The sequence below is a fragment of the Copadichromis virginalis genome, unplaced genomic scaffold (assembly GCF_057382275.1).
Source record: "Copadichromis virginalis isolate Kocher_CV1m ecotype Utaka unplaced genomic scaffold, C_Virginalis_male_GT1.1 unmapped_scaffold_1, whole genome shotgun sequence".
NCBI lineage: Eukaryota > Metazoa > Chordata > Actinopteri > Cichliformes > Cichlidae > Copadichromis > Copadichromis virginalis.
The window spans coordinates 6156465-6177173 of NW_028188589.1; the positions used below are offsets into that span (position 1 = coordinate 6156465).

Consider the following 20709-nt stretch of genomic DNA (forward strand, 5'->3'; position numbering starts at 1 on the left):
TGAATGGTTTCTGTCTCTACTGAGGAAGTCAGAGAATATCACTGAGGTGTGGATCAGGTCTGAGTGAGCTGTGGAGGGACAGCTTTAAACAGTCCACAGGTCTCACGTCCTGCTCAGTCTGGTAGCAGATACCTCGTATTGTTCCAGATGTGCTGACATCAGCAGCAGCACAGCTGTGTGATACCATGAATCTCAGTTATTGATCCAACACACAGTAAATACAAAGATGAGGATTTCTGAGAGTAATCATTATGAGTCTGAACACACGATCACTGAATGTTAGTCTCCACAATAATAAGCTAACACAAGCAAACACAGCTTTCAGCTCTTATTTTGAAACTGGCTTATTTAGAGAGCTGTGATGTGAGCGTGCCTGGCTCTGAGGCACTTGGGTCAGCCTCTGTTGTTTAGAAGTGTTACAGACTGTGAATGACACAGACCTGTCAGTTTCCATGTTTGTCTGTAACACAGCTCAGGGCTCCATGCTGAACGCATCCATCCAGTGTTATTGATCCAGGACTGATACCAGCATTGGGATCAATACTACAACACACAATCACATGTGTCCACGTGATGTGTTTGACCAGCTTTATTCATTAATGATCAATCAGCTTATTTACTGCATCTGAGTCCAGCTTCATTTAAATGATCCAACCATGAAAATGACATCAGTCCTACAGAAGCACTTCATGCTAACAGGAAGTCATTGATTAAGGTGGAATAACACAGAGACACAACCACTCACAGCTAACCTGACCCCACTAACTGCATGTGTTTGGACTGTGGGAGGAAGCCGGAGTACCGGAGAGGACGCACACAAACACGGGAGAACATGAAGCACTGAAACAAAGATGGTGGATTTGACCTCAGGACCAGGCGGGGTTACGGGGGTCATGACCCCCCAATAATAGATCCAGCTACACTGAAACTGTCAATTTCATTTACTTTTGCTGTTTTAAAGCTATCAGGCTGCTTTGTGGCTCACTCAATACTAAACTAAGATACTTTCAGTGTGAATCATTTGCAGGAACACAGGCAGGATTTAAAGTGCAGAACTTTACAGTCTCTGTCTCAAAGTTGGTCTGAACATGCTAACAGCTCTTTGTTTTTCTCAGTTTTCACTGGTTTGATGTAATGAAAGAAATTTTAAAGAAGCAGACGATTGTTGTTATTTTAGTTCTATAGTTTCATAAATCGTGGTGTGGATCTAAGTCAACATTCAGAATAAATAAGATAATACAGCACTTTGATGGTTGCCTTTGTATTTTCCCAGCAGTGCTCAGGTTGGTTCTCGGCTACATTTACATACAGATGTTAATGTGTTCAGCAGCTGGACTCATCTGAGGAAGGAACATTGGAAAGGTGCTCAGTGCACAACTGCATCACTAATTTTATGTAAGACCCTGTGTTTTATTGTATTTATATATTTGTAACATTTGACTCAAACACTTTTGGGAAGGATGAAAATGTTTTCAGGAGGAAGTTTTTCCTTCTGTCCGACTGCAGTACACACAACACTGCGTCTCCCCCCCCATTATCACACTTCCTCAGGCTGGTGATGAGCGCCCCCTGGTGTCAGTGTTGATGACGTCATGCACCGTGAAACATAAACGGTGTCTGTTAATAAAAAATCATGTGTCCATTTTCATGTTTGCATCATGTTTCTGTAAAATCATCAGCTGTTTCTGAACCTTCTTCATTGTTTGACTCGTTCCAACAGCTGTGAGCTGTGATGGAGTCAGAGCAGCTTCATCACTGATGTTCAGGTGAAGCTGAACTTAATAAACTGTAGAAATGATCAGGATTCAGGTTGGATGTGTAAAACACTTCTGTGTGAGGTCGCAGTGCTTCATATGTGTGTGTGGGCTGAAGCACACACGTGTGAGTCCTCAGAGGTTTCACACACATCACTGCACACACTTATAATCCTAGTTTAAGCTTGTGGATCATATCGGACACATCAGCAGCTCTTTGGAGACAAAGATTTGAGATTTAAGATGAGTCATAGTCTTTCTATCCATGGTAGCTTCCACTGCTGAGGCTCGGGAAACATGAAGAGGATAATTAAGAGCAAGCATCAGCTCTGTCTCATCTAACTACACAGTATTATGATCATGCACTTATGTCTCAAACTAAGACACAATGAGACAAAATGAGTTCTGTGAGTCTTTAGATTATCAGTAAATTCTGGTGACAGTTTGACGCTCAGTGGAGCCATTTTTGGTTTGTGATGAGTGTTTTGTGAGCTTCTGTTTTGTGAATCGCTCTTTGTAATTTAGAAGATCGTGCAGAAATGTGCGCGCCCTTATCTGAGAGGACACGGAGAGAGTGTCGCAGACTCGAGGTGAGGAGATAAACCTCGGAGCTGGACGGCCTGCACGTTACCCATGTGCATCTTTTCAGTGACATCAAGTGAACCCATAATAAGCATTTCTATGTCTTAGACATCATGTCCATTTCTAATGAGAGATTATTTTTAAATGAGGGAAACCTGGTCTAACAACACGCTTACAACAGAGCTAAAGGTTCACCACAGTGAGACGGTGGGACTCTGATAAGAACTGAAACACTGTGTATGAACAGCTGAGACAAAACTATATATAAACACTCATTTATTCCAGTTTAGTTTACAATGATTTTAAAGTAATGTGGAACGATTCATGTTCATGAGCTGTTACAAACACAACTATTGATTTGTCTATATATGGTCGGACTACAAGGCTTGTGTTGAGGCTCTTGGAATAATGTGTGAATTACAGCAAGAAATGATGGTTTTCCATTTTACCAAAGTGGAATAAAATCACCACAGCAAAGAAATCATGTTATTGTCTGCAGCTAAAATATATGGTGACCATGGTTTTATAATAATGTGCAGACACAACCTCACTCTGCTCTATACGAGGAGCCAACCACAGCTGTCCGGGTCTTCATCCACCACCTCCACCATCTTTGCTCATCATCATTCACTTAATTGCTGATTGGTTTAAATCAAACTCCATTACAGGTTCAACTCCATTATATAACAGCATGTTGACTTTGGATCTGGTGTGCAGTGCCACCTTAAAAGATGAGGAAACTAAGAGATTACAAAAAAAGAAGTGGAGGAGTTAAAGAGCTGCAGCAGATTAACAGTTTCTGACAGTCATGTGTTAGAAATAGGACGATTAGATGAGCTGAGGGATCCATCTACTGCTCAGTGAAGCCTCATCAGAAACAGTCTCAGTGGAAGGATGGCTCTATTGTTAAGGAAGGACACAGGCAGAAAGACTGGCGTCTGTCACACAGGAACTGGACTGAAAATCAGCTGCACATATTCATCAGTACGTGCAAACATATTATAGGTGTGGAATTCAGGACAGTACCATCAGAAGTTGATCCACTGTGCAAATGTCTGATTGGCAGTGGCTTCATTTTTCACTATGAACAAACTGCTAATGCAGCATCACAGGACGTCAGCCATGGATTGGCCTCCCCAGACCTCAACATTACTGAAACATCTTAACAGAGGATGGAAACAAAGGGAACCAACATCCAAGAAAAGAGCTGCTGCTGAAAACTTCCTCACAGAAAACACAAACAAGCTTGACTAAGAGACTCCAGGCTGTGCTGAATTATAAAGGTGGACTGACCTCCAGGGTCCTTAGTATCATATACAGTGGGGCAAAAAAGTATTTAGTCAGCCACCGATTGTGCAAGTTCCCCCACTTAAAATGATGACAGAGGTCAGTAATTTGCACCAGAGGTACACTTCAACTGTGAGAGACAGAATGTGAAAAAAAAAATCCATGAATCCACATGGTAGGATTTGTAAAGAATTTATTCGTAAATCAGGGTGGAAAATAAGTATTTGGTCACCTCAAACATGGAAAATCTCTGGCTCTCACAGACCTGTAACGTCTTCTGTAAGACGCTTTTCTGTCCCCCACTCGTTACCTGTATGAATGGCACCTGTTTGAACTCATCATCTGTATAAAAGACACCTGTCCACAGCCTCAAACAGTCAGACTCCAAACTCCGCCATGGCCAAGACCAAAGAGCTTTCGAAGGACACCAGGAAAAGTATTGTAGACCTGCACCAGACTGGGAAGAGTGAATCTACAATAGGCAAGCAGCTTGGTGTGAAAAAATCAACTGTGGGAGCAATCATCAGAAAATGGAAGACATACAAGACCACTGATAATCTCCCTCGATCTGGGGCTCCACGCAAGATCTCATCCCGTGGGGTCAAAATGATCATGAGAACGGTGAGCAAAGATCCCAGAACCACACGGGGGGACCTGGTGAATGACCTGCAGAGAGCTGGGACCAAAGTAACAAAGGTCACCATCAGTAACACACTACAACGACAGGGAATCAAATCCCGCAGTGCCAGACGTGTTCCGCTGCTGAAGCCAGTGCATGTCCAGGCCCGTCTGAAGTTTGCCAGAGAGCACATGGATGATACAGCAGAGGATTGGGAGAATGTCATGTGGTCAGATGAAACCAAAGTAGAACTTTTTGGTATAAACTCAACTCGTCGTGTTTGGAGGACGAAGAATACTGAGTTGCATCCCAAGAACACCATACCTACTGTGAAGCATGGGGGTGGAAACATCATGCTATGGGGCTGTTTTTCTGCCAAGGGGACAGGACGACTGATCCGTGTTAAGGACAGAATGAATGGGGCCATGTATCGTGAGATTTTGAGCCAAAACCTCCTTCCATCAGTGAGAACTTTGAAGATGAAACGAGGCTGGGTCTTCCAACATGACAATGATCCAAAACACACCGCCCGGGCAACAAAGGAGTGGCTCCGTAAGAAGCATTTGAAAGTCCTGGAGTGGCCTAGCCAGTCTCCAGACCTCAACCCCATAGAAAATCTGTGGCGGGAGTTGAAAGTCCGTGTTGCTCGGCGACAGCCCCAAAACATCACTACTCTCGAGAAGATCTGCATGGAGGAATGGGCCAAAATACCAGCTACTGTGTGTGCAAACCTGGTAAAGACCTATAGTAAACGTTTGACCTCTGTTATTGCCAACAAAGGTTATGTTACAAAGTATTGAGTTGTATTTTTGTTATTGACCAAATACTTATTTTCCACCCTGATTTACGAATAAATTCTTTACAAATCCTACCATGTGAATTCATGGATTTTTTTTTTTCACATTCTGTCTCTCACAGTTGAAGTGTACCTCTGGTGCAAATTACTGACCTCTGTCATCATTTTAGGTGGGGGAACTTGCACAATCGGTGGCTGACTAAATACTTTTTTGCCCCACTGTAAGCTCAGTTTGTGTCTTATATACTTTCCATTTATATAACAAAATATATAGAAAGGAGGGTGGTTTAAGATGTGTGTAGAGTTTTATTCATTATCTTTAGACAAACAAAGAAAGCACCATCCATTCGTCTCCAGTCTGTATGAAAAACAGGGGAAAGGTCAAATTAAACCTTTGAAATTCCTTTCACAATAAATCCATAAATAAACAAAATAAAACATAGAAAAGTGTTTAAACCCACTTTTCCATGAAGCTGTCAATAGGAAATGTTCCAGTAAACATGTCTGTGTTTCTGCTGTTTTCCTTTCATGCGTCCACAGCTGACAGGTAACCCTATTGGAGTCGCCAGAGTGACGGGTGGCGTCTCAGCTTCAGCGTGTTGATGGGCACAGCCATGGTTACCACAGCTGGAGTTGGTGTACGGCGAGCTGTGAGAGGACAGAGATGGAGAACGCACATTTAACTCTTTAACAGGAGATACGTTACGACTAACAGACGACTGCTGTCTACATGATGTCTTTGCAGCCCTTATGCTACATGTTACACAACTTTTCTTCATGCCAACAAGACTGAGGTGCCACATAGTCGACACATACAGCTGATTATGATGCATGTTTTACTATTGCTATGTTCACATCATCTGCTTGGCTTTATTACTGAAAGCCTGGAGATCCTCTGACGTGTGCATGGCTGATGTGAAGTATGATTAGTCCTACATGACATCAACAACAGAGGCAATGAAAGCTTTGTTGTTAACAGGTTGTAGGTAAAGTCAAATGTCTACTTCTACACTTGTGTTGGGTAAAGTTCTTCTCACTGCAGCAGATTTATATCTGTGCTTTCACAGGGCGTGATGTGGAGCTCAGCGCTGAGGTGCAGGTCTCCTTGGAGACGGCATCCTGGCTGAAATATTATCATGCTTCCAAAACATTTCAGCTTTTATTTTGAAAGAAACAAGACTTGAAAACGAATCCCCTTCTTCCTCTTTGTCTTTGTTCTTCAGAGGAGTGTCACCTGGACAAACTCAGGGCTGTTCTAGAGCCTTTGTTATTATTTGACTCCATAGAAATAAAACTGAATCGAATCAAACAAAAACTCCCAAACAGCTAAAACACTTTGCTTTATTCTCTTTTTTAACAAATACGTTGAAGTCCATCCACAACAACACAGCTGAGATCTCCTTTGTAATCAAGTGTTTACATCCTTTGTACAGATCTGCATACAAAACAATCATTTACGTCCCACAGAAGTCTAGTTACACGTAACTCTACAAGAACTGGTGAATGACAGAAACATGAGACACATGATCACAGGTGATAACAAAAAGAGAAAGAATTCATGTGTTAGTGATGTTTTTCAGCCCTGATGGCTCATGTTGGAGAAACAAGCTGAGGTACGTGGAAAGTTCACACACACAAGTGGGCGTGAGCGCACACACAGAGAGAAACACAACTGAAGCATCTGTTTGCTGTTTCTGCTTTCATCATCTCTGCTGCTGTGTCAGGCTGGGGTCTCTCAGTGACGTGGTTGAGGTGAAGTATGACGAGTATCCCTGATTCAGTCCATCGAGACAAAGGGCAAAGAAAGCTGTTGTTAACAAACTCTATGGTGATGTGGCATTTAGCTCTGACTCTACGCTCTGCTGAATCCTTTGAACCTGCTGATCAGTAAAGCTCTACGTGCTGCAGCAGATTGACCTCATCTGTGTTCACAGGTGTGGACCTCAGCGCTGAGGTGCAGGAGACTTTCATTCAGTTCTCCCTGCAAACAGCATCCAGCCTGGAAATACTGTCATCTTTCCCACAAATGGTGCTCTTATCTCAGAGAAGAAGTCTGATGTAAATAACTGCAATCAACAGTGATGTTCTGCACAGATCACTTTTCCATTTTGCTCTCTAGATGAGTCCCAGCTGCCTGACCTTGTGTCCAGGTGATCGTCTCACTGAGGAGCTTTTGTTCTGAAAATCTCACGTCCATCACCTGTTTCCTTTTTACTATCTCTGCTCTTTCTTTATTCACAATGCTCATAATATCACACAATTATATTCATCACCTGCATGTTTTTATCCAGCTGCTGTTAGAACCAAACAAATAAAAAGGATGAAAAGCCTGAAATCCTTTGATTTATTACATTTGAAACAAATATGAGAGCATCCCTAACAGCACAGCTGAGACCTTTGTTTTAATCAAGCCTTTGTATCGACACACTTGTAAAGATTCATATACAAAACATAATAGAATAAATCAATATAAAATACACATAATCACAAAAATGCAGCCATGTTGTGAGTTTGCATCTAAAACATGCATGTTTCCCTTTGTACAGGCAGATTTACAGCAGACAAAGCAACACGCTGATCGACTTTGACCGCTGCAAAAACAAAATACCCACCAAGTCTGAAGTCGATCAGAGGAACTGTTGACAGACTGACAGACAAACAGATGCTTGATTCATTAGTGCGATTAAATGTTCTTCTTTAGCAGCATCACTTCATGTGTTTGTGTTCCAGGAATAAAGGTCTGTTTAAACTGGACGTCTCCTCAGCATCACTCGTGCTGTCGTGGTTTCAAAGCTGTGCAGAAAGAATCTGAGGGATGATACAGAGGTGACCAAAGTTACAAACATCCAGCTGTGCTGCAAATGTTTGCAGAGCTCCAAACTCTTTGGCTTTCTGCAGAGCAAGTATGGAAGAAGCACCTGAGCTAACTTCAGTTTAGACGATATGAGGAAAAATGCTGCTTCCCAAAGTTTCCTACAAGTATCCAGTTTATATTTAGAGAAGCGAAGGCTCTTTATCCTGACAACTACTCCCTGGTGGATCCCTGTCCTGTGACAGCAGCAAAGACTGTGTATCAGTATCATCAAAGCCACTTCAATAACCAGTGTTTAAAGCTCTCTAGCAGATGGACTTCAGTGGCAGCAGCCTCTGTCTGCTGTGTACAGAAGGTTCTCTGATGAAGCACACAGCAGATGCTGCACTACAACAGCAGCAGCAGCTCAGCTTCAGTTTGCTTCGACGCCCTTTTTGACCTGTGAAACAGCAGAAAATGAAACATTTCAACACCCGTTTGTTAGCGTGAGCTATTCTGCTGTTTTTCATCATTTCACAGGTGAAATAAAATCACATTTACTTCCTGTAGGAGTGATCGTGTCCAGCCTGACTGAGACCATGTGCTCCATCCTGCACAGGTAATAAACCTCTGACATGAAGGGCTGTCAAGTAGTTTTAGACAAATGGGGGTAAAAGAGACGTTAAAAGCTTAAAGAGAAACTACATTTTCTAAGAACTGTCTGACGTTCACCTCTCACACAGTGGATACGATTCTGCCGCTGCAGGAATAATCTTTGTGCTTATGAAACTGTCCATGTGTTTGCAGAAAATGTCACATGTTCAAAGCCATCCCAGCACCTGGGGTTTGTATAAGTGCAGCTGTTGGTGGGGAGATAGTCTCACTCTTCTATATAAAGAGTCAGCAGGCAGCAGATCTTCATCTGTGATCTCCTCCATCATCACGTCTTCACTCTTCAGCAGCTATGGCTTCACTTCGTGCCCTTCTGGGAGTGGTGCTGTGCTCCTCATGGTTTCTGCTTCTGCCTCAGGCGGACTTTGATTTACAGAGTCATCCATAATATTTTTTATTTTTTATTTTACTGCCCATCTATTTTCATACAAATGTCTCTGTCTTATGGAAAAGGGGTGGAGCTTATCCAACGAGGACAGGCAGGGCCCCCCCAGACAGTTTAGCAGTCTATACAGGAGGCTGACCTTTGCAACATGTACTTCTATAATGACTTCACCATTTAGGTTATTTGGTTATGTTTCACCCTGGATTTTGTGAGATAATATTTATTTTGTCCACTGATTTAAAAACAACAAACTATATGAATATAAAACAGAGTGAACAACAAAACATCAGCTTTGGAAACTTTGATGTAAAATTCTGCAGTTGTTTTCTCAGATATAGCATAAATCAAACTAACATACATCAGTGTGTTATTAATGTGCACACACACACACACACACACACACACACACACACACACACACACACACACACACGTGTTACAATAAACAGCTCTTATGCTTCTGTATGATTCTCAGTGCTTTCCATTTGCGTGTCCACAGGTTGCTGTAAGTGCTGCTTGACTGCAGTTTGCTCTCATTTCAAGTGGTTTGCTGTCACAAAGCCAACAGGAAGTCCGGCCATGGTTGAGCCAACTGAAGATGGGTTGAAGGTGGCGTCCTCGTTTCCTCTGTGAGTGCGAGAGGACAGACAAAGCAAACACCGTTTGGACAGCATTAAAATATTTACACTGATGATTAATGTTGTGTCTTTGCACCTGTAGCGATACATGTTGGAAAATGGAGACTTTAGCCACCAAGACTGACGTGCCTGGAAACTTCCCTGTGAGTACGCCCACAAAGACAGGAAACAGTTTAGCCACCGCGGTTAATCCTCCATCATCATCATCCAGTATTTTTCACATCTTTTCTTCTGCTGTTTCCCTTGTTGTCAGTCACGGGGTTTGTGACTGAAATGCGTGTGGTCGACGGGAAGCCTGACGAGTACGGCCTGAATCATTCCATCAACACCGGACGGAGTGAAACCTTTGTTGAAAACAGATTATATGGTAACGTTGCATTTAGCTTCAGTAAACTGTGAAGTTACAGCAGCAGATTTACATCACGTGGCTTCACAGGAAGTAGTCTGGACCTCAGCGCTGAGGTTCAAGCAGCTCTGCTTGCAGACGGCATCCTTCCTGAAAATGTTCTTCATCTTCCTAAAACCAGAACTTTTACATTGGTGCTGAAGTTCTATATAAAAACAGCCTGAAATACAAAGTGATGTTGTGCACTGATTACCTCACACTTTCCATGTTTCCTTCTACAGAGGAGTGTCCGCCTGAGTGTTTTGTCTGATCTGTTGTTGATCGTCTCATTGACACTGCATGCAGATCTGACACCAGGGCTGGACTGGGACAAAAAATGGTCCCGGGCATTTTGACTGGAGACCGGCCCCCCAGGTATTAAAGGAAAAACCATAAAGCCTTTGAATGAAAACAAACGCTGTTGTCACGGTGATGGACGCTGTCTTGTTGGTATACATGCATCAGTCTAATAAACTTAAACCTGCACCATCCTCCCTGTCCTGGTATTCTAAACAGGAAGTAGACTGTTGGTCGAGTTAACCTCCTGAACATCTACAACACACGGTGGAAACCTGACATTAAGACAGAGACTAGAGGTGAGACATGATCATTGCTGATTACTGATGACAGATTTAGATATATTTTCATAAACCTTTCATTTGCCACATCAATAAACAGCACGGCAGGGCAAAATATGTTTTCTAACATGGCAACCTTTAAAAAGTGAAAGGAGACAGAAAGACAGCTGAGAAAGAATCAAACTGACTTTTTGATGCATTTTACACACAGTACTGGTGCAGAATCTAGAAAATGTGGGAAACACTGGCATCATATGCAGTACTTACTTCTGAAGAAATTATGATGGGACCCTAAAAAATGACTATGTACAATAATGGATTTCTATACATTTTACATCAGATGAAAACGTTTGTTGTAAGATTCAGATAATTATTTATTAAAAGTGAGACATTTTAAATGAGAACAAGAAAGAAAAGTATTTCTTTGTGCCCCCCTCTCCCTGTTAATGCCCTACCTGCCCCCCTGGCAACACTTTGCTAGACCCGCCCCTGCACAGTTACCAGCTGTCAGCTACACAAAAAGGATCCTGGTGTTATTTGTCTCTCAGAAACAGTTCATAACTTCAACTCATTTTTGTTTTGTCATGTTTTGTTCTTTACATTGTCTTTCTTCTATATAATTGTTAAACATTTAATAAATATGTCTACAAAAAGATTTTAAAAATCAGACATTTCACACAGACACCCAAATGATTTCTGACTGATGAAGGGGGCTGAAGGTGCCCTGCTCTTGCCCAGCTTCTGCTGCTCTCTCCCTGCTCACTGTCAGCAGCTGGCAGCCTCGGTCCTGCCTGAGACGCTTCATCTATCAGTGCCAAAGAATATGGGAAATAGCAACGCACAACATGCACATTACAAAACAAGCCCATGAATCAGCATTACATTCATTAGTGAAGTGCTGACGTTCGTTCCTAAACTTTGGGCCTTAATTAACATCACTGTGAACTAATGTTTGCTTTGCTTCTTAACCAGTGAAGCAGCGAGGGGCTTTCTGAGGTTCCTGCTCGTAAATGCCCAAAATGAGTCGAGTATTTCTGCAACTACAAACTCTGTTTTCATCAGAGGTGTAAATATTACAGCACTGTGTCAGAGTCACTGAGGCTGGAACACAGAAAAAGGAAGTAGATGTATTTATTTTTAGGCTTTATTGCCTGGAACCACTTTAAAAATACGCTTTGGGTCACAATTAACTGCAGAAAACCAGGAATCCACATATGAACATTATCTGTGCAGAGATTTATGCTTCTGAAGGTAAACACTGAAAACTTGCAGCACTAAATGCACAGATAGCCAGGCGTTTCACATTTTGGGACCATCTGCCAGTTTTCATTTCTTAGGTATTGAAGAGCAGAAATGATTGAATTTTATTTACATGCTTAAAAATGTTTGCTTTTGAATATTATTTGAAGAATTACCCACACACTCAGGCACTGTGGGCCTGTTTCCCTTTGCACAACCGAGTGTTGGAAACGGGCCTTTTCTCTTTAAACTCTGAGGGGCTGTAACTTTGGCTTCTATTGGCAGATTTGCATGATTGACCCTCTTTTTAAAATAGTTTTAGCCAAGAGAATCAAGCTAACATCACTGTTTTTACGTCAGCTCACGTCACACGAGCTGTTTCAAGAAAAGTCCTCCTGTCACACAGCAATGCCTACATCAATCACACCACTCTGCTTAAATAATAATAATAATGTTTAGTGAAGCAGGTGAAGCAAAGGGCTGCTTTTAATAGGCTGGGAGACCCAGGTGTGCTGCTTTAGCTGGTGAGCCTCTCATGCTAGCCTCCATCTATAAGCTGGGATCACAGGAGCACTGCAGTCCTGACTAGATCAAGGATTGTTATTCATGCAGGTGACAAAAGTTTACATTCACAGAGTCATAGGATTGAGCCTGGTTTGAAAAGCAGCTGTTTAATGCAGCTGCTTAGAGTTCACACACAGTAGAAGAATCAGACTTGAGTCACATTTCAAACACTGGAAAAATACTCAGCAAGTAACAATGAAAACAGCACAGACTCAGTATATCCTGTTCAGTCCTGTGTTTGATATGAATGTGCTGTTCAGAGAGGATCTCGTGTCCTCTTTTACAAAGCCTTTGTTTCATGATGTTTGTGTATAAATGAATGTAGGTGTGTTTCTAAGTGTGAAGGAGCCCTGGGAGAAAAGACTGAAGCTTGTGCCAAAGAACAAACAGGAAAGAAAGATCAGCATTAATGAAGACGAGCACAGAAGGAGCCCAAGCACGTGTTGCTTTTTCAGATTTCTCTAAAAGTGTGTGTTCATTTGTTCCATCCTTCACAATAAACAACAGCTGACAGACACACATGCACTCTGTGTCACTTCACAGGGGCTGATGAAAGTGGACACAGTAAAGGGAGAGCTGGACCTGCTCTACACATCCTGCACTCTGTTAACAGACTTTATTCTGCAGCATCAACAGATAAAAATATATGAAGATATAGAAACGTTTAACATTGTGACTGTTCACATTAGTGAAGCTGTTACTTTGCTGCCAGGTGGGAAAAGAAGCCTAAAGCTGAGTCTGATTAAACATCTGCTGCACCAGAGAGTTTCATGGCCCTGCTTTATCCTGTGCTTGCTGACCACCTCGTCCTGAAACCTCTTCATCATCCTCACAGTTGTGTGAAGAAAGAGGGAAGCAGGTGGAAACCATCTGTGCTGCTGTGTTCACTTGTGTGTGTGCGTCTATGGTCATATCTAATGTGTACCTACAGACAAACACAAACACCTGGCATTGCACAAGAGTCTCTATGGAGCAACCTGCAGATGTCAGAGATGTGATTAGAGGGTAAAGTGGACTAGTGAGAGCATCTATGTTGTTGTTGTCTGCTGGGGGACAGCATCAGCTCCAGAGATGCATCAGGATCAGCAAACTAATCTGCAAGGCTGCAAGTGTCACTGAAGGAGTTTGAGTCAGTGAGGGACTCAAACTCACACAGCTGGTCAAGAAGGCTCAGCAGCTGCTGTATTTCCTGAGGAGGCTGAGGAAATTTGGTATGTTGGCCAAGATCCTCAGCAGGTTCTACAGCTGCACTGTGGAGAGCAGCCTGACAGCTGCATCACTGCATGGTACGGCAGCACTACTGCAAACCGCAAACGCCTGCAGAGAGTGATAACAACTGTGGAGAAGATCATCAGGACCCCGCTGCCCTCTCTGCAGAGCAGCTACCATCACAGAGTCCAGAGGAGAGACACACCTCTGCCCTCGAGACGAAGGTTCAGAAGTGTGAAATGTAGAACATCCAGACTCAACAACTCCATCTTCCCCACTGCTATCAGACTCCTGAACAGCTGACCGACCTCAAACTGCAGTTTGCACATCAGGTCACTTTGCACACTAAGTTCATTTTGCACATTAAACTCCATGTACATCCATGTACATCGACATCTGCAGACCACACGTGTCTTCAGTTACTTATTTGTACTTATTTGCAGTTATTTATCTTTTTATTTTATTTTTTTAAGTTATTTTTTATCCTTATTTTATCTTTTTATTTATTCTTATCTTGTTCTTTTAACCATTATCTAACTTGGCATTGTGCACGGTGTGTTTAGATTCAGTTTAAATTCAGGGACACGGAGCCCCTGTTGATCCTCTACCTAATCACACGAGCCACGGTGTGAGAACGGGTGTGGGTCTCAATCAGCCAAGGTTTTGGGTGAACCCATTGTGAGATCTAGCCCCACCCCATCATGTGATTTCCTGTGATCAAATGTCCCAGGATGTGAGTGGGCGTTAAGACGTCCATGTCCCTCTTCAAGCAACTTAAAGAAGTCCAGACGCTTTTCTTTCCAAGCTCCTTCAACAACATCATTCATAGAACAACTTCCAGCTTCTTTTGCTCGGCTACAGTTTGGATGGATTTGCATTTAAGGATGCAACAAGACTAAAATGTTAGGGTCAGGAGGTCAAAGGTCAGAGCTCCTGTGGGTCTGAGGGCGGCCTCACGCTGGAGAAGGATGAAGGAGTCTGACCTGAGCCAGTGTTTGACATGAACACATCAGCACTGCTGTCAGTGAGCCTAACGACAGCCGTTAGCATCATTTCAGTGTTTCAGTCATAAAAACACTTCCTGTCTCTGTGGTGGTTACAGTGACATCATGCAGTTTGTGCTTTGACCTCCAGAGGGCGACAAATCAGCACAGACAGAGAGCTCCATTCAAACTTTGCTGCCATCAGGAATAATTCTTCAAATATAATCATCAGTGTTTGAGCAGTTATGATATCAGGGACAATCTAGACATGTGTGACAATACTGAACATGTCACATGACACACCTCAAACATCATGTGATCCACTCTCAGTCTGCACTTTCATTCATGACTTCAACAGGTTGAAATGAGCTTTGAAGAAACATCAGTTCAGTGCTGAAATATTTAAACGCTGCAGGAAGAACAACAACAAATTGATGACGGATGTTTGTGCTTCAAACAGGAAAACCAGCAGAAATAAATCACAGCCTGCCAGAGGTTTGGAGTTTCCGAGGTGCACCTGAACGCAGCACAGTGTCCCGATGCTCCTGATTGTCCTCAAACGTCTCTTTGGGTGTTTCCTTCCTGCTCAAAGTTTTCTTTCACTTCCTGAACTTCGTGGAGTGGAGCTTGTTGTTGGTGTGTGAAGAAACTGTAAGTTTGCTTTGTTTCCTCCTTTAACAGTTTGTCTTTAGGAACTTTACTGTTTGTTCAGCTCGTGTTTGATTTCTTCACACAACAAACTGTGTGTGTTTGTATTTCCGGTCTCTCCATTAAAGTCAGTGTGTAATGTTTCCTGGCTAACATCAGCTGTGTGCAGCTTAGTTCAGCACAAATCTGCCGCTCCATAGTTCACGGTAACGGACTCACAGCTGGACCAACGAGGCCGAGTGTGTCCGCCACTCTGAGCTACGTTCGTGTTTGTGTACTTGTAGTTTGTACTTTGAGTTCACTCAGAGCCCACAGAGGACGCAGCGTACGTGATGACGTCACAGCCCTTTACCTCCTTTACTGTCACTGTGATTAATATTTACACACGAGACACCTGCAGAGCTCTGACGCTGAGCTAGCCACACAGCATGCTAACGCTAAGCTAACGCTAAGCTAACCTAGAACCCAGAGTGAGTTAAAGCTGAGTAAACACTGACCCCAGACCAGCACCGTGATTTGATTTTGATTTTATTGATTAGCATTCAAATATCTCAGTGAAAACAGAACAAAAATCGACCATAAACCAAGTAAGCATGAAACAAGGCTAATCAAAAGGTATTGGCTGAAGCATTTGCTTATTACGCCAACCCTTTTCACAAAATATCTTTTTGCATGCAGCTCCTGTACACAGGGCCTGAAGCAAATAAGAAAACAAAGCAAAAACCAAACAAACAAACAAGAAAAAAAAAACTTTCCACCTTAGATAAGTAACTACATCAAAGCAAAAGAATCAAGAGGTTGTTTTTTTTTTTTTTTGCTCTTTTCATTCTTGATTTATATATTTTTCTAATACTCTATTTTTAAACATGTTTTTAAACAAGGAAAATGAACTACACCTTTTTAAATCCCTGTCAGAACTATTCCACAGGTTACCTCCTCTAACAGAAACACATCTCTGCTTTATATTTGTCCTTATCTTGTTTTTTTTTAAAGAAATCTCTTCCCCTTAAGTCATATTGACTCTCTCTGGCTTTGAACAGCTTCTGAGTACTGGGGCAAAGCAAGTTATTTTGTGCTTTATACATTATCTGTGCCATTTTATATTCAACTAAATCATAAAATTTCAGGGTATTCAGATTAATAAACAAAATGTTAGTTGGTTCTATATAGTTTGATTGGTTTATAATTCTTATAGCTCTTTTTTGTAACTTGAAAATAGGAAGAGTGTTCGTTTTATATGCATTAGCCCATATCTCCAGACAGTAAGTCATATATGGAAGCAACAGAGTACAATAAAGTGTGTATAATGATTTTTTGTTCAGGACATGCTTTGTTTTATAGAGAATAGCAATGGTTTTTGACATTTTTGTTTTCACAATGATAAAGTGAGCTGCTGCTGCTGAACTTGAACAGGTAACAAAGTGATGAGCAGTCAGGCTGCAGGTTTCTACCTGTTCATGTTTCTACAGTAGAATCACTTTGAAGTGTCTTTGTGCTGTTTCATCTTTGATTTGTGTTCATAAACACTCAGAGAAACATCACGTGACCTCATCAGGATCTGTGTTGGTGTGTGGGGCTGTACCTCAGCTTTATGTTGTTACATGCTCATTTGTTCATTTTACACAGTAACATCAAAGTAATGTTATGAGGAGTAATGAAGTAACGTACTCCATTACTTTTAATCAAAGTGTTCTGTGTAATATGTGTAATAATGACTGTTTTGAGTAATGACCAACACTGATCACAACAAAGAGGAAATGCCTCCAACATGCACAAACATTTGAGCCACAACATGCAGTTAATGTGCACAAATGTCTTTGATATGCTGCTCAGTGATGGTGGTGACTGTCAGAGCAGAGCTACTGAGAATCAATAAGTAATATCAATGATGGGATCAGAATCACTAAATTCTTCTCATCCCTGTCAGTATCATACATGTGCTGTATAATGTGATAAATGTAGAGGTGCTGGCTGTTCTCTCACTCTGCTGTTTAGCTGTAAAGGACGCCTCCCTGCCTTTGTCTCATTCATGACCTTTAATAGTCTCTTCTAACATGCAGAGATCTGTATGATCTGTTTCATAGAGTCTAACCAGCCTGTACAGGTAACAACAACAGTCACTGCATCACTGACACACAAACGTCATCTCTGTCAATAACAACATTCATACATGGAATAAAAACACATCAGTGGATCATTGCTGGAGCTGATGTTTGTGCTCCTGGTGCAAAGGCTCTCAGTTTCCTCCTTGAAATAACATCAGTGGTGGGTCAGCGACATGCTTTCTTTCCCTCTCAGGTTTAAATATCTGGGACTCTCCACCGTTTGGTTTTAGAGCTGAAGAAGCTTCTCAGATGAAACGTCTTCCAGAAACTTAAAGACGTCTCTTTTCTCTCCAAGCTCCTTAGATCACATGACCTGGATGACTGAACCTACAGACATATTGACCTGGTTTCATGGTCACATGACAGGTCAGAGGTCAGCGACTGTAACTCAGTTCCTCCTGTTAATGTGAACTCACTGAGTGTTTGTGGTTTACCTCTCAGACTGACTGAAGATGATGATGGAGGAAGAGGAGGACAGAGCAGAGTCTGCAGGGTCCAGCTGTCCGTCTGTGAGGAGTGACGGGTCCAAACCTCTAAATCCAGACTTCAGTGGTGAACCTGGAGCAACGAGGTCAGAGAGCTGAACTCACTGAGTAACAGAAATAATTCTGCACTGACATTATAATCAGTGTTGACTCTGGTTGATTGTCTGACTGTGTTTGTGAGCTGAGAGGAAATGAAAATGAGTTTGTAACAAAAATCAGTTTTGTCCAGTTTTCCTGTAAAAAGCTGAACTCTAATCTAAGAGGATGTTACTGACAGGAAACAGCTGCATTATCTGCAGTCTGTGTGATCACAGCTGCTTCAATCATGTTTGTGTCTGCAGAGGTCAGAGGTCACAGTCTGCAGGGTCCAGCTGTCCGTCTGTGAGGAGTGACCGGTCCAAAGGCGACGTTCCAAACTTCAGTGGTGAACCTGGAGCAACGAGGTCAGAGAGCTGTGATGACTCCTTTACATGTTTGTGTTTCCTGGATAAATATGACCTGAAACATCCTCAGATTGTTACAAAGATTCATTAAAAAGAAAACAATGAAAGAGAAAAGATCCAAATGTTCGACTTGGTCATTTGCTGTTTGAGGACAGTGATGCTCATATCTGTGGGGAAAGTGTGACCTGAGTGGGTTCATGTTTGTCTTTAAAGAACAGAGCTGCTCTGATTCTCTTTGTGTCTGATCTGTTAAACAGTCTGAGAGGTCACACAGAGACCCAGCAGCTAAAGCCTGGATCATACTGGCTGCTGTTACTCCATCAGGACAACACTGAACCACAGTGGTGTGGATGTAGTGGATAAATCCCACCATACTGATGCTCAGAGTTAACCACAGGGAACAAAACCAGATGTTACCTTCAGATTGTGACCTTTGGAGTGGACGATGCAGATTTCAATAGAGAATAAATGTTGTTGTTTTTCAGCTGTGAAGAAAGAATCTAATTTTCTGAACTTAAGAATTTATGATGCTGGAAACAACATGGAGACTATAACACAACATTTCCACTGTGTTCATAGAATGAATGTAAAACTGTCAGACATTCATTAAATATGCAAAATGTCTACAGAAGCATCAGAGGGTCAGACGTGAAGCACTCAGTGATTTTGATCAAATGACTCATCAGTTATTGATCTGTACTACACTGATCTACCACGTTAGTAAAGCTGGTGTTCTGGTGGTGGAGGGAGACTCGGATCATGTTCTGGTTTTGGAGCAGTGATCTGCTGATGGTTCAGTTTGATGAGCTTCTTCAAAATCATCCCTGACATCACCACTGAAAGGACGTCCATGAAAACAGACTGAAAATTACTGATATGTTCACAATCTGAGAGTTTAAAACTTGACAGACTTGATTCAGATGAAGTTATTTGAGCAGAAACTCCTGGATCTTTATCCTGTGTTGATCTGATCCTTCATGGTTCCTCCACAGAGTGGAGCAGCAGAGCTCAGAGGTTCCCAGTGGTCAGTCTGCCCAGCAGCATCAAACACAGCTGGACTCCATATTTATGGTCTGTACATGTACAACAACTACTTTATTATTAATAATAATGCATTTATTTATAGGTCCCTTTCAGAACACCAAGGACTCTGTGGACTAAATGACCAAAAGAAAACAAACTTTGAAATCAGACGGTGCAAATGTGATCACAGGGAAACGTTTTAAACATCGAGGCTTTAAACAGAAACCAAAGTGAAACAGTTTGTAGTCGAGATCAGTGGGAATGAAGCTGAATAACTGTTTCTTCAAAAACTTTGAGCTCTTAAAAAACAAAAACCAGCTGAAAGTCTGGCTGCTCTTATGAAAAGTACAGAGAAATTATGGGTCGCTCAACACTTGTGCACAATATAAGAGTTTAAATAAATCTAAAGAATAACTCAAAGTCCTACAATCATACTGATAAAGTCATCTACAGCTAACTATCCAAGTGGATTTGTTTAAGACAGCCCCATCTGCTGGTGGCCCTCTGCAGGTGCATGAAAGGGGCGTGTTTATAGTGAAAGTAGTAGAGAAAGTAAACCCCACGGGAAGGAGGAGGACTCTCAGCAGCTTCCAGCTCATATTCAGACATTTGACTTCTCACTGAAAGCAGCAAGTTTGAGTGTCTGTACCTTAGTTAGAAGAGATAACATGTCAGTAGTAATTAGAGTTGATTGAGCAATGCTGTCCTTATAATGTAGTTTATGATTTTTATGGACAAGTCCAGTTTTTCTGTAGAGCCTCTCAAGTTGGTGACAGCAGCAGTGGAAGTTCACGTGTAAACCAGAGCAGCAAATCAGGTCCAAATGTGTTGTTCACAGTGAGTGGGATCATCATTGGCTGCTATGTTAACCTCCTGCAGCAGGATGTCTTTGGTCAGAGAATGGATAGATCACTAAGTCATTGTTGAGTTTAGGGAGACAGTAGACAGTTGGAGGAGGTTCAGCCAGTTGACACACAGTAGATAAAATAACTGAAGGCAGGAGCAGACACCTGTATGACTTTCCACCTCTCACATAGATTATTTCCCTGGGCAGCGCCACAGGGCTGGTAGATGTAAACAAAGCTGGAGGAGAGGATTTATTCATCTGAGAAAAGTCACAGAGTTGTGTCTTGATGCTCAATCATCCAGGTACGTAAATCCCAAAAAGCTTGATTCTGTTCATCTGGATGTTTTCAGTGGGAGAAACGTTTCATCATCATCAGGTGACTTCTTCAGTCTCAGCTGACTGCAGGTTTCAATCTCATAAACAGGACATTTGTATGACTGAAACCAGCCCACTGAAGGAACAATGGGCTGGGAGGTCAGTTCATTGATCATTGGTACGCATATTGTCAGGACCATTGATCAATGGTTGTTGATCAATGGTCATGAGTCCAGTTCACAGAGAGCTGGGGAATGGCTGCAATCACAGCATGTAAGATGGTGACAGTTGTACCCTTAGGCCCCTCCTTCATTCAGAGATGGTCTTTCCTTTTCACATAAATGGCCTCCTTGACTCCGCC

General features: G+C 42.1%; 1 long non-coding RNA gene across 1 annotated transcript; it reads left to right on the top strand.

The window, feature by feature from the left end:
- The first annotated feature begins 8955 nt into the window (after nucleotides 1-8955).
- On the top strand, nucleotides 8956-10297 carry LOC146679666 (uncharacterized). The gene is made up of 3 exons (XR_014918597.1): nucleotides 8956-9515; nucleotides 9607-9667; nucleotides 9778-10297. It is a non-coding gene; the product is annotated as an uncharacterized LOC146679666 (long non-coding RNA).
- The last annotated feature ends 10412 nt before the right edge of the window (nucleotides 10298-20709 follow it).